The 14,076-nt window shown below is 35.2% G+C and overlaps 1 protein-coding gene across 6 annotated transcripts in view; it reads left to right on the top strand.

The window, feature by feature from the left end:
* LOC129731640 (dual 3',5'-cyclic-AMP and -GMP phosphodiesterase 11-like) overlaps positions 1 to 14,076 on the top strand; it is a 328,537-nt gene that overhangs the window by 106,282 nt on the left and 208,179 nt on the right. For 2 of the 6 annotated variants that reach the window (XM_055691799.1, XM_055691795.1), the window contains exon 2: positions 4,119 to 4,152. The exons of the other annotated variants lie outside the window; for them this stretch is intronic. The gene's annotated coding sequence lies outside the window, so the exon portion shown is untranslated. The remainder of the gene's footprint in view (positions 1 to 4,118; positions 4,153 to 14,076) is intronic. 6 annotated transcript variants of the gene reach the window in all.

Genomic DNA, 14,076 nt, shown 5'->3' with positions numbered 1-14,076 from the left:
GTAAACTTCCGGATGCCTGGAATTATTAAAGTAAAGAATTTTCGTATATTTTGGGAACTTTTATGGATGAATTCGATAATTTTCAGGTTTTCTGTTATGTCTGGAGACCGAAAACGATATTGGTACATCTGGAACCAGAATAACCCAGAATCGATATCCGCAATATCCAAAATTCAATGGGATTATTTCCGGCATCAAGAAATCCGTACAAATCGATCATTTATTTTCAATATAATATAAAGACCGATGTGAGACACTATTACAGCTATACCTCGATTATACGCACCCTCGATTATATGCACCCTCGATTTTACGTACTTCGATTTTACGCACATTTTACCTCGATTTTATGCACACTTTTTTCAAACACATATTTAAGTCAAATGTTTTTTTATTTTAATTGTACACATTGCAGGTAATATATACATTAGACATCGTTCCAGCATAAGGGGTTATACATATACCACGTTTTCGTGCACGTCCGTATAATTTTTCGGGAATTTATTTTATCATTTTTGTTTTATTTCATGTCGTTCAAAAACTGAGAGCCATTGATAAACTGTGTAACACCAAAACAGGGAAGGCACTTTTTAGAAGTGCACAATGAATACGATGAGTTAGAAAAGTTCGAATAGAATACATTAATAAATAATTGAAATAAATTTGGACAACATGACTCATTTTTGAGATGCTATTCAAAATGCTATTTTGGGAAAGTATTGATGATCACAATTATTTTCAGTCCAAAACGATGTTTTCTATTGTTTATCCTAAAAAGATCATTTAAAAAATGATTAGTAATAATCAATACCTTCCCATAACAGCATTTTTAAATAGCTTCTACAAAATAAGTCGTGTTCCTAAAATAATACCAATAGCACAAAATGACATCTTTGGCCCATAGAAACGTCTATGCAAAGTTTCAGCCAAATCAAAAATGACAGTAAAAATATTACAACTGGGACATTTTTTGTGAAACTACTTTGTGCAACTGAAGGAGCATTTTTTAAATAATCGAGGTGATTTCACTACTGTGCATGATGGATTAGAGAACGTCTAATAATTAGGTTACACAAATAATGCAATTCTTTTTAGGACTTTGAAATTTTTTTGTATGGGTGGTAAGACTTTCCAAACCGTTCACCTTTCGTTCGTGCGTTACGTAATAATTAGATGTACCCTTACATGTTTGTTTGCCAATTTCAAATTACGGAAACCAATTTTAAATTATAAAAAATATTAAAAATCTTGCTTCGATTTTATGTACAATTCGATTTTACGCACATTTCAAAAACGAGCATGTGCGTAAAATCGAGGTATGCCTGTATTGATTTTAAAATCCAAGATGGATTATTCCATTTTCTAAAAGACAAGATAATTTTGAGGAAAATGCTTTAATACTCCCCAATATCGGTACTTTTGGAAGTGGCATTTTAAAACCAATTCGTGACTTCTGGTTTTTGCGGAGCTGTGTAAAACTGAAAACTATGCTTAGAAACTAAAAATTGGTGTCTAGGATAGCGACTACTAGCTTGTGGAAAATCGCCAAAACATTACCTAAAATTGGGTCCAATTATACATTCCTAGGGCATAATTAAAAAATTCGTGCCACTCTCCTAATTCAGAACGAGTGATAGTAGCAAAGTCACTCAAAAACAGTGTTCAGCTGCTGAAAAAATTTATTCGCTGATATAACGCACGTAAAAGCAAGATCAATATCAGCAGGATCCGTGATACCTGTCAGTTCGTAAAATAATCTATAGAGATAAGTGACTTTTCACCTAATGGTGCCGTCGTCAGACACGAACGCATATTTATCATTAGGCCATCCCTGACCCAACCCAAAACACTCGATTGATTAAATGGCGCTTTCGACGACGCGCACGGCAGTGCTCGATTGCTTTCCCGGCAGTGTATTAGCAACTTGCTGCGCTATCCGAGTGCGGTTCTTTAATTACGTTTCGTTGCTTCTTATCTTCATCGTACCGACGACGGGTAGAATCGATTCAATTACTTAATGTTGTCCCCAGTCAGTGACGGCAGGCACGCACGCACTCCGTTACGACTGGCTGTGGCGTGGCCGCTTGCTCGGTTGGCTCGGTTGGGAGTGCTGAGTCGGCATTTCGGTGGTGTGCATTAACCCGCCGGGACTGCCACAGCTGGCGAGTGCAGGAATATGTGCAATATAAAGATTTGCCTTTGCAATAAGACACGTTCAACGACCGGAGAAAGTATCAATTCTCCATTGTGAACGAAAGCATTAGCAATGCAGATTTTCAGCAGTGAATATTTGCTTTGCGAAACCAGGTCAGATATAGTGCGGGTTGTTTGTCTTTCATTCTAGCTTATCATATGGCCATCCCGGCTTCAGATCCCGACAAACATCTAAAGCAACCAAACTAGTTCATTCTTCCTTCTAAGCCGGTCAGCTGACTAGAGGCGAATTTACCGGCTTATGACGTCGGATGACGTCGGCGATGCCGATGATGATGCTGACGATCGTGACGAACCGGTTCGATGTGAGTTCAGCCGTAGACAAATATTTGCGCGGTGTCTCGCATTGTCGTTTCGAAGCCGGTTGGCGAGCACGCGCTCCACGAAGCAGGAAGTCCAAAGAGGGATACAGAAAGAAAAAAAAAAGAACGGGCTTGCACATGGCGAAAGCTCTCTGGATTCGTGCCACTGTCGACATCTCTATCCCAATGTTAGAAGCCATGTAGGAGCTTTCACCTCGCTAGGCGGCAGCTCAGTATATAGCTGTCTTGTCTGTGGGTGGAAAAGTTCTCGCACCGGAGTTTGATTTATCATAGTTTTATGTTTAATTTAAACAATTATTTATAAATTCTCCGATTTTGATGTAGGACTACGACTTCATTTTCTATTTTGAAAAAGCAACAATAAAACCACCACGATTGTTACATCAGATTTCATACGGCTATATATGTTTAACCACATGATGGTTTGTAGCCATCTGTGTGACCTCGGATAGATAAAATTTATACAACAATACGTGTGATACGTTTGTTATCATTATCACTTCACTACGGGGTAAAAGAAATGAAATAATTCGAATAAGAATTTCCGAGTAGGTACTATGAATCAATCACGTGCGAACACACAATAAATAGACCTCAAGATTAGGTATCAAAGACACATTTCAAAAACTAGCTCCGTTTTTCTCCTTCATGAGCTATAATTCGTCAGCTAAACTTTGAAAAATTATAATTATCATTTGAACAAGTTTCTGGTGGCAATTGTCGTCAGATACACCAAAACTAAACAAAAATACCGATAAAAGTACATGTTGTGTTTTGAAGTAATGTTATATTTATCTTCATAAATCTTTGAACTGTGGACAATGATTTTTAAAATTCTCACAATTTTCACGAAGTTTTGTTCTAATTTTAACTATCCAAGTTTTGATCGTACGTTATTTTGAATGTTATTGCTTGTATTCTCTCCAATTTGGTCAATCGGAATTGCAATTTTAAATTGATAATTGAAAAAAAGAATTTGTAATTGTGATTGCGATGTGAACTGGAAGTGTTTTATTATTTGTTAAACGGGAAATTTTACATTTTCTCAATTTTCTGTAAACAATATTTAATCTCTTGCGAGCTTGATCTGAACTTTGATACGATTGTTGCAGTTTGAGCTTAGACATACCTCGTTCGATTTTGGCACATTTGCTTTTTTGGCACGGTTCAATTGTGGCAACATAAAGCGTTGAATTGGATTTTCGCTTTAGTCCGGTAGGCATCGGACAACACTGTTCGGATCGGTTATATAATTGGCTATCGAATTTTCTCTTTAGTACGGTAGGCATCAATAAAAATTTAAATTTGGACGTGTTGTCAAAATCGAACATGGTCTGTAGTGTTTATATCAGTTTTATTTTCTTTGATTGAAATTTATTTTATCTTGTTTTCTTATTTTGATAATTCATCTTATCTAGGTTCAAATTATATTTCTGATGTGTTTTAGTAACTATAATTATTTCAAACTGTTTTGATTTTAATTAAAAATAATCAACCTGTTTTTGATGGATTTAACATTTTGCAGTGACTAAGAGATAATAGACTAGTTCTCACTAACACAATATTTTTCTTCAATTTCAGACTGATTGCTGAGAAATTTCTATTTATTGAAGCGGTAGGTGTTATCATTCCGTGAAACGATATACAAGCAACCCTACAACTGCGTTGTTATTTATTTTTTTTTATTTGTTCATAAGTGCTTTAGTATGAAAATATTACTCTTAGAGACAAAAATCGTAACATAGTTGAACATTATTCTTTTTCCAAAAAAAAAAACAACATTGTTGTACAGAACGTCAAAAACTATATTCAATCATATTTTCATTTTTACCCAATAATTTGTGAGTAAACAGCTTTGAGTGAACAAATAAATGTTACGTACATATAAAAATTTCATATGACCGAATAAACCGTGTCCTGTATTTTTTCCTTAATTTTCAGTGTTTTGTACCTCATTCAAAATCGTTATAGTGATACTTTCAACTTGTGCTCGACCGTTTGTTGGGTTATGTTTCATCCATTTTTTAAGTGGGAATTTTGGCATTTGTTCCACCTTCTTTGTATCATCGCACGCACATGAACACACGCCTCTGCCGATAGAAGGTAAACTCGTCTAGTCGGGAAATTAAACACAGTGCATGCACCAGCCAACCAGTCCGTCGATTGAACTTGATCTGGTATAATAGAAATGTGGTGGACACACAAATAAACCAATGGACGACATTGCGCAGTTGTTATTGTTTCAATTGAAGCTCAATAAGCGGTGCTGATTGAATTGCTGCTGGCTCGAATAAATATGGCAACTGCGGAGGGCAAGTGCTTTGTTCGATCTGCTTAGTTTTAATAAATTAATGACTTTTGTGTCCTAAAAAGTACAAGAAATTGATAGTTTTCTGTAATCCACATCTATAGCGTGTTTCATATCTGTTAGCAAATTTTACTTCATACTAATACCACAGAGAACAGACATTCATGTTCATATAAAAAAATTGAGAATCGTGTGTGAAAATTCGACATCTGTCTTATGGTGCCCCAGTTGCACTGCATAATATTGCCGTATCGATATTTTATCGATACTAGTGCTAGGTTTGCCAGTGACGTGAGCGCCACGTAGCGGGAGCATTACTACTTACTGATGAATGGCGGTTTTAAGTTTTTACACATCATTTGAAAATAAAATGAACGTCTGTTCTCTGTTTTGACATTCATTATATTTCTAACAATCAGTTCTCAACAGAAGGATCATTGCATCAAAACATCATAGATAAATCAGATTAGTACTCCTGAGATTATTTTTTTGCATTAAATAACTTCTGGAGCTCTGTTAAATCCTACCCAAGCTATTATAACAAATTATTAATGTGTTCTTTTTTTAAATACTGCATTCGAGGGAGGCCCTCCCTCCTCCTTTGCAGTTTTGTGACGAAATGTGACGAGGGGGGGGGGGGGTCAAGCCAAGCTACGTAGCAAATATAACCAAGAAAAAAAATAAGGGGGTCAGAAAAACCTTAAAAAAGCTACGTAATTTATGTATGTTCCCTCATCATTTAATTGGGTAATTTTGATAACTTTTTTTTCGATTTTTGTCGATGTCATCGAACGGTTCAGAGCGAAGTTTTTTCCAAATCTGGCTCGAGAATAAAAAAAAATTTCCTTCGATACTGCGTCAGTTTTTTTGAATTGCTGACGATTAGAACCCTTAGAATTTTTGTTTTTTGCCTCAACTTACGTATTTGGAAGCATTTTTCATCCATTTCAGTTCCTCAATTTATTTTTAAATTTTTACTTAACGAACTTCTGAAATGACTCAACTTTTTTGGGTTTTTTTGACCCCCCTTTCCCCACCTTTCCCATCGTAGAATTTCGTCACAAAGTCAGGTAGGTAGGTAGGTCGAGTAAAGTAGTTATTTTGTTTTTCTGGCTCTTTTCTGTTAATTCTAGAGAAACATTTCAAAAGGTCCTATCTGCTTTGATCGATTTTTTGATCGATCACTTTCATTCAATCACCAAAACTGATCAAACACCTTTTATGGCACGTTGTTTGCACAAGTTGATAGCGGAGGGACCATTCTAGCCTTCTGGACGAAAACCACGCTTCGGAGAGTTACTACTGAATTATTACTTAAATGAAAATACGCTCCAGAAAAACTAAAAAAACAGATAGGACCTTTTGAAATGTTTATCTAGAATTGTTGTTAGTTTATATTTGTTCGCCAAATCATTTTGTATTCCTGTTCAACAAGTGTACTAACCCGTAAACCAATTTCAACCAATAATAAGGTACGAAAATTTTGCGAAAAAAAATCGATGTAAACCTTACCGTTTGAGGTAGTAAGAAGGCATTATCTAAAATGTAAGCCCTGGGCCCTTAAAAGAGACCTTCGATGTTCACCCCGGAACATTCAAACCAGGTGTTGGGGTGTAGCACGGGGGCGTTAAAGCCTCCGTAAAATATAGCCCAGGGAAAGGACAGTCTCACTTCTTGACCGGTAATACCCCCAAATCTATATGTGCATACTTGTAACGGAAAAACCGCAACGAAAATAGACTGCGAGAAGTTCGCAATAAACTACTACTACTTAGATGACAGTTAATAAATAGTTAATAAAAAGTTATAGCATGAATTTCCCTTTTTTTGTATATAAAGAGCCAGTTACCGTAAGTCATCGGGTTACATGAGTCCCCCAAAAGTCGGTTGCCGACCCTGAGATAACACCACAAAGAGCTAGTTAGGTTAAGTGAGAACTGGTCACTAATACCTTTCGTTAACAACGAAAGGTCCAACGAAAGGGGTTGTGTAATGTCCACGGCCCATTCAAAATTTTCAGAATTCATATGGGCAATTGTCCACGGAGGGGAGGGGGGGGTCAAAATCCTTTAAAATCTGTCCAAGTGGAATGTCCATGGCCCTAAGGACTTTTTTTGGAATGCTCGACCCCCCTCCTCCATAATAAGGTATCGTAGAATTTCACGTTCACCCTCCCCCTCCTTCTAAAATGTGATGTAGAATTTTTTTTAAGCAAGAAATTGGAAATAATTCAAGAACATGTTCAGTTTTGGCAAAAAAAACCTTTTTACCTTTGTTATACTAAACAAAGGTTATAAAATCGGTCGAAAAACGCAAAATAGATCCAAGGCCCGGAGGGCCAAACCGTATATACCATTCGACTCAGCTCGACGCACTGAGCAATGTTTGTTCGGGTGTATGTGTGTGTGTATGTATGTTGTCTGTATGTATGTGCCGCAAATTAATGGCTTAGATTTTAAGATATTGATTGAAGAGTATTTTCTTACATGGGGTATTTAACTTTACACGCAAAATCGATCTGGGGAGGACTAAGTTTGAAATGTCAATCGACTCAGCTCGGTGAGTTGAGCAATGCCTGTATGCGTGTGTATGTGTGCCGGTATGTGTGTATGTATTTTGTGTGTATGTATGTAATGATACATCATGACACATTATTTACAAAACGCGTTATCCAATTTTGATGTTCTTAGGTGCAAATGAAAGCTGCTGCCCCTAATATCCTACTGGCTTGAGTTTCTATTAGCTACTGAAGATTCAAGATAATGGACAAAAAATATTTTTGAACTGTTTAAATATTTTTGGAGACTTTCAGTCAGAAAGAGATTTCTCTCTCTTTCTCTCTTACTCTCTCTCTCTCTCTCTCTCTCTCTCTCTCTCTCTCTCTTGCTCTTTTCATATCTATTCATTTTTAACAAAGTAAGAATCACAGACAGCTTTTTACCTTTGTTATACTAACAAAGGTTATAAAATCGGTCGAAAAACGCAAAATAGATCCAAGGCACGGAGAGCCGAACCGTATACGCCATTCGACTCAGCTCGACGAACTGAGCAATGTCTGTTCGTGAGTATGTGTGCGTGTATGTGTGTCTGTGTGTATGTGCCGCAAAAAACTAACGCACCTTTCTTATAGAACGCAATATCCGATTTTGATGATCTTATATGCAAATGAAAGCTACTGTGCTCCTAAAGAATGCTACCGAGTGGATTTTTGATTAATGGCTTAGATTTCGAGTTATTGATCAAAGAGTATTTTTTTTACATAAGATATTTAACTTCAAACACAAAATGAATCTGTTGAGGGCCAAGTGTTGTATACCAATCAACTCAGTTCAACTAAATGAGCAATGCATGTATATATGTGTATGTGTGTCTGTACGTGTGTAGGTGTAAATATGTTGTTTATCTGTGTGGTATATCAAAATCGAACAAAGAAAAACAATAAAAAATCCCACCTTCCTTATAGAACGCATTATCCGATTTTGGTGTATACAAGTGCAAATGTAAGCTCCAAAGCTCTTCAATAATCATACTGAGCGAGTTTTTTATTAGTTGCTTGAATGTGAGAATATTTAAACAGAATGTTTGAACATGAGATATTTTTCATTTTGGATCATTTCTCTCTATCATTTTTTCTTTCTATCTCCCTTTCTCTCTTTTTCTCTTACTCTTTCTTTTTTCAACTGCTATTTATTTCTCAAAAGAAACTAAGAGTAAAAGACATCTGTGCTGTGTTTCATACCCTGTGTAGTGCGGTCCTAAAGGGTGTAAATTAATGAACCTTTTGTTTTTAATAGCGCTTTACTAACAGCTTCCAATATATTTCAGAGGGAACCGGAATGCTTAGTTAAATCCGCTTCTCACTAACCTGATACACTACGCTTTTGTGTATTATAAATATTGCTTTCTAATTTAAAAGTCAGTGCAAACAGAGTATCCATGATATCCCACTTCTCGTTGTCGCAGCAAGTTTTATAAAGTTCTGAAATTGTTTTGAATTTTACCATACAGTCTAGGCCTCAAAAAAGAGTAACGTTCTCGAATACACTTTGAGGAGTTAAAATCCTTCATCCTTGCGAAAAACCTTCATTTTCAAATAATGCATTTGAAATAGAATTGAACTGACAACTTTTAACAGCAGCTATATGAATTTCAATGAAATCTTTTAGCATTTGATCCTCACAGATTTTATCAGGATTATTGTTGATTTCTTGAAATAATCACACGTATGATTCAAGTAATTTTTATATGGAAACAAAGCATTTAACGCGTTCCTGTATAATTCTGAACTATAGTTTCTTGAGAGCAAGTTTGTAGAACTTCGATGCTAATTCATAATCTAAAATCATTATGTTCTTTTCTAGATTTTGCGATTTTTGAAAACGAAGCGATTGTGGTATTTAAGCTTGGATTATGGGAAATTATATTAATAGTGTTGCAATGAGCTGACTAAATATATTTCTTTATTATATTAAACTAAATATATATGCTGTTCTAGAATGAAATTTGCATCATTGTTGTCTTTGTTGTTTCTGCACGTTAGATTATGTCAAAAATTCATTTTTCTATCCTAGACAGCTTAAAAAAAATGGTTTGGGGTCGAAAAAATATAACCCAGATTTCACATTCACAATATTTGTGAAAACCACGTCGAAGTTTGGTTCAATGATTGTATTTGTTTCATCCACTGTAAAACTATCTTTAAAATTTAATTTTGAACGATTTATGGTTTACTGGCATAATAAGTTTCTATGTAGTGTTAGTTAGTATAACAAAGGTTTCTGCACTGCTAGGTGGATTAATTCAGGTTTTTTAATATCTAACAAATTCGTAGAGAATTAAAAACAGAACAAGGTAATCAATTTATTTAATATCAAGTAAACAACCTTAACTAGATATTAAATCAGCTGGGGTAGACCTGCCCTGGGTTTATTGTTAGAATCTTGGTTAGATAGTTTTGGAACTGAATAATGATTTTTTTTAGTTTCAAAAACTGTTTTTTTAATTCTTACGCGCGAGATTTTCTCGAAACCCCTCTCCTCCCTTGTAAGCATTCATAAGAAATTTGCATAATCCCCCTTTTCCTATAAACCCTTACGTAATTTGTGGATGACCTCCCAGTCTCAATTTAAAGAATGCTTTTGGAATGTGATCATTTTAATTCACCACTTCAGACCATCGAATTATTTAACCTAAATCGAGTGTACTTCCAAGCGTTTTACAAGAATTATATTTACATTAATCTTAATTCTTCGTTAATCTTGCGGTCATGTTTCATACACAACCTCTTTAACTTCTGACGTAGAACTCATCATTTGGGAAGTTCGGTAACGTAGGGATGTAAAATGAAATCTGAAAACGGGAAAAGGAAAAAAATATGTCCAATTCTAAATGCTAATAAGTTGGGTAATTTTCAATGGATTTCCTTCGCTCTTACAACAGTCGTTTGACAATTGTCTAGCTTTGTTGAAAAAATTGTCAAACCTTGTATTAAACCAGAAATAAAATCTTTGGACTATATGAGAGCCTGCTTCTGCTCGAATCAATTAGTTTACTAGCGGATGGCCACTGGCTCTGCGTCTTTCGGCAACACACAAACGGGGATGTATGCAAATAAAACCTGTCAACTGTCAAATTTTCAGTGTGAAAACAGCTTTTTACTGTGTAACAGCTTCTAACTGTGTGTGTCAGTAAACTAATAATTAAATTAAATAACAAGTTATTCTTTTGAAAACAAATTAAATACACTAATGTCTCTTTGACGCAGGGGATCCGTTTCAAATTTGTATGGGACCGCGTGAAAAAACTTCTTTAAGCTTTAAATATAACAAAGAAAACCTTCCTAATATGTTTGAAACTTTTTTGGCAATGCACGATGCTCCAGAAACCAAATATAGGGGGAAATTGGATCTAGTGCTCGATAGCAAAATTACAGTGAAAAATTTTCTTATACAAAGTTGTTACATATGATATAGCGCTTATTGAGAAAGTGTCAAACATTATGGTGACTCAAATTTTCGACGTAATCAAGTATCTTACGAATCTTTGCAGATTAAAACATTGTTCTACAATGTTATAGACCTGTTAATTTTGAACAAATTTGCAGAAAATAGTTTTTCTCTATCTTTGAAAATAACCGATTTAGATTGAAAAAAATACATTCTTCGCTATCAACGCTACTTCTTAACTTTTTCATTCAAATTTCACATTAAAATTATTGCAACACAGAAAACATGATGTTAAACATCGCATATTTATCGCATATGATTCAAATTCAGAGATTGATTCAATGCATTCATAAACCTTTGTTTGTGTGTATTGGATCAATTTTTGGAGATTCCTTGATAAAACAGTTTCGCTCCATACCATCCATAAGAGTCTGTACAGTTGTATCCGGTTACTTCATATCATTTTTCTTTTATTTCTTGAGCATGTCACTTGCATTTAACATTCTCCTTAGTCTTTCTGAGTTCCTGTTTCAATACGTTTCAATAGGCCAAAGCTCCTGACCGTTTGGTAGATTCATGTCTCCAGGAACAAACTTGACCGAATATGCCTCATACGATTCTAATACAGTTTTCGAATAGTAAGAAGAGGATAGTTCTCAAAGGATAGGTGATCGTGGTTTTTCCTTCCACCAGGTATCATCTTAATTAAACAGATGGTTCAAAAACAGGGTATAAAGCTGGTTTCGGACTTTACGCGCCCAGTGTTGAGAAAACTATTCCAATGGGTGTATGGCCCACCGCACAGTGATGAATCGCTGGCTATCAGCCAAAAAAAAAATCATTCGTCAGGTGTTTCACAATATTTTTATTTTCTTGCTATAATATTCAAGTGCTTAAATCCATATTTTGGGCGCAATGTCATGGAATCTGGTTTTTTATGTTTTTTAATAATGATGATGATGATGGTCCCACCTCATACCCCTACATCGGTTTGAGCTGGTCGATTTATCTAAGAAAGATATTATTTAAAGACATACAATGTAACCAGTAGGCAAACAAATAACGGACTGGTTATTAATACAGACATAGTAACCCTTCAAAAGAATACCAATAATTCGAAAATTAAAAAAAAACGATTTTCCAATAACATCATTGATCCAAGGCTCATCCAAAACGTTTCCAACCCGAAAATTATCTGGATTTGGTTAGGAATCGAACCTAACATTTAGGAGCTTTAACTAATCAGAATTGGTTCTGGATAACGATCCAAAACTACGAGAGAGATCCTATGATACTATAGTTATCGATAACGAGCTATACAGTCCACAGGCAAACCCAAGCCTTTTCAGTTTTTTCTCCCAACCTTTTGTTCTAAATCGTGAAAACTTATAAATATTAAAAATCTTAATGAAAACATATATAATATTACAAACCAAAAAAGCAACTTATCAACCCGATATGCCTTTTGTTTCAATTTCAGGGGTTTAACCCTGATGTACTCAGTATCCAGATTGTCTATGTCAGTTACGCGCGCGTGGCTCAAACATGTGTAGTCAACTCATTTTTTTTAGCTCTACTATTCAATATTATTAGCTATATTCAAACAAAAATCCATCATCATCAATGAACATACTAACTTAGTGTACCAGATAAATTTGAAAAAAAAAAAAAAATAAATATTACAATCTTCTTTATTAATTAACAAAAAATTCGTTGAAATCTGTCTACAAAACAGATTTTATGTGTGAAATACAAAGCCTTTTAAACTCCGCCATTGTTGCTGCACGTTTCACTTGTCTGGGCATCGAATTGAAAAAGTTAATTCCTTTATACAACAGAGAGTTCTGTGATCTACTAAATAAAAAGTGTGGTGTTCTAGCGTCTTCCGCGTTTCTAGTGTTGTACCTATGAAAATCACTTCCCCTATCAATTCGATCACACAAATATCGAGGCAGCATATTATTAAAATTTTTATAAAGGAACACCATTGTCAAAAAATATACTCGTTGCTTCACAGAAAGCCATTGCAACGCGTCCAGCAAGAAACTCGAGGAAGTGTATCTATTACATCTTAATATTAATCGCATTACTTTATTTTGTAACCGCTGTAATCTCAATATTTGTGTATTATTTGCAAGGAATAAGATGGATGAGCAAAAGTCTATATGTGGTGAAATGATTGACTTATACAACAAAATTTTACTACTAACAGTCAATTCATTTTTTAAACGGCACAGAATACCGTATTTTTTAGCCATTTTTCGGATGACGTTGTCAATGTGAGACTTGAAAGTTAACTTGTCATCAATGATTACTCCAAGATATTTTAACTCATTCACGCGATCAATCGTCTCACCATTAATTGCAATATTTACGTCTGGTCTGGAGTTGTCCGAAGAAATAATCAAATATTTAGTTTTGCTAATGTTTAGCTTAAGTTGTTTAAAATTTAACCAATTCGCCAGAAGTCTTGGTTTAAAAGTGTTTCAACATCATTTGGATTTTTAGCCGCAATGAACAGAACAGTGTCGTCGGCAAATAAATTTACATCACAAAACCGTAAAACTCGCTTCATGTCATTAATATAAATTATAAACAAAATGGGCCCTAAAACACTTCCTTGCGGTACACCCAGTGTATTAGCAATGGAAACTGATTCAGAATCATAAAAACGAGTCTTCTGAGTTCTAGCACACAAATAGCTTTCAAACCATTTATATGCTGTCCCTACGATACCAAAGCGCTTTAATGTTTGCAACAATAAGGGCCTAGAAATTGTTACAAAAGCGCGTTTTAGATCCAGAAACACCGCAAAAATAGTTTCTTTAGCCTCGATTTTCTCTTTCCATTTTGCTAACACCAAATTCAATGCAGATTCACAAGAGTGTCCCTCTCGATAACCTGATTGTTCTGGGATCAGCAAATCATTACTGTTTAAATAATGCATTAGCTGGCCTTTAACAATTAGCTCCAAAATTTTCTCTAATGTGTGCAGTATATTAATGGGGCGGAACTCTTCGGCTTTATCCGTTCCAGTAATTTTGGGGATAGGAACCACAAGAGATTCCTTCCAAACTTCAGGCACGTGCCCTGTTTGTAAAGATTCGTTAACAAGGTCCAGCAGGTCGTGTCCAATTACATGAAAGCAATCTTGTATTACTTTTGCGTTGACATTGTCGATACCAGCCGATCTCTTCAAAGAGAAACAAATATCTTTCAACTCTGCAAAAGTAATAGGATGAAAACCATCAAATCTACAGTTATTATGGATCGGCTGTATTATCTC

This window comes from Wyeomyia smithii, chromosome 3 (assembly GCF_029784165.1).
Source record: "Wyeomyia smithii strain HCP4-BCI-WySm-NY-G18 chromosome 3, ASM2978416v1, whole genome shotgun sequence".
Taxonomy (NCBI): Eukaryota; Metazoa; Arthropoda; class Insecta; order Diptera; family Culicidae; genus Wyeomyia; species Wyeomyia smithii.
This window is presented reverse-complemented; position numbering and strand designations above follow the sequence as displayed.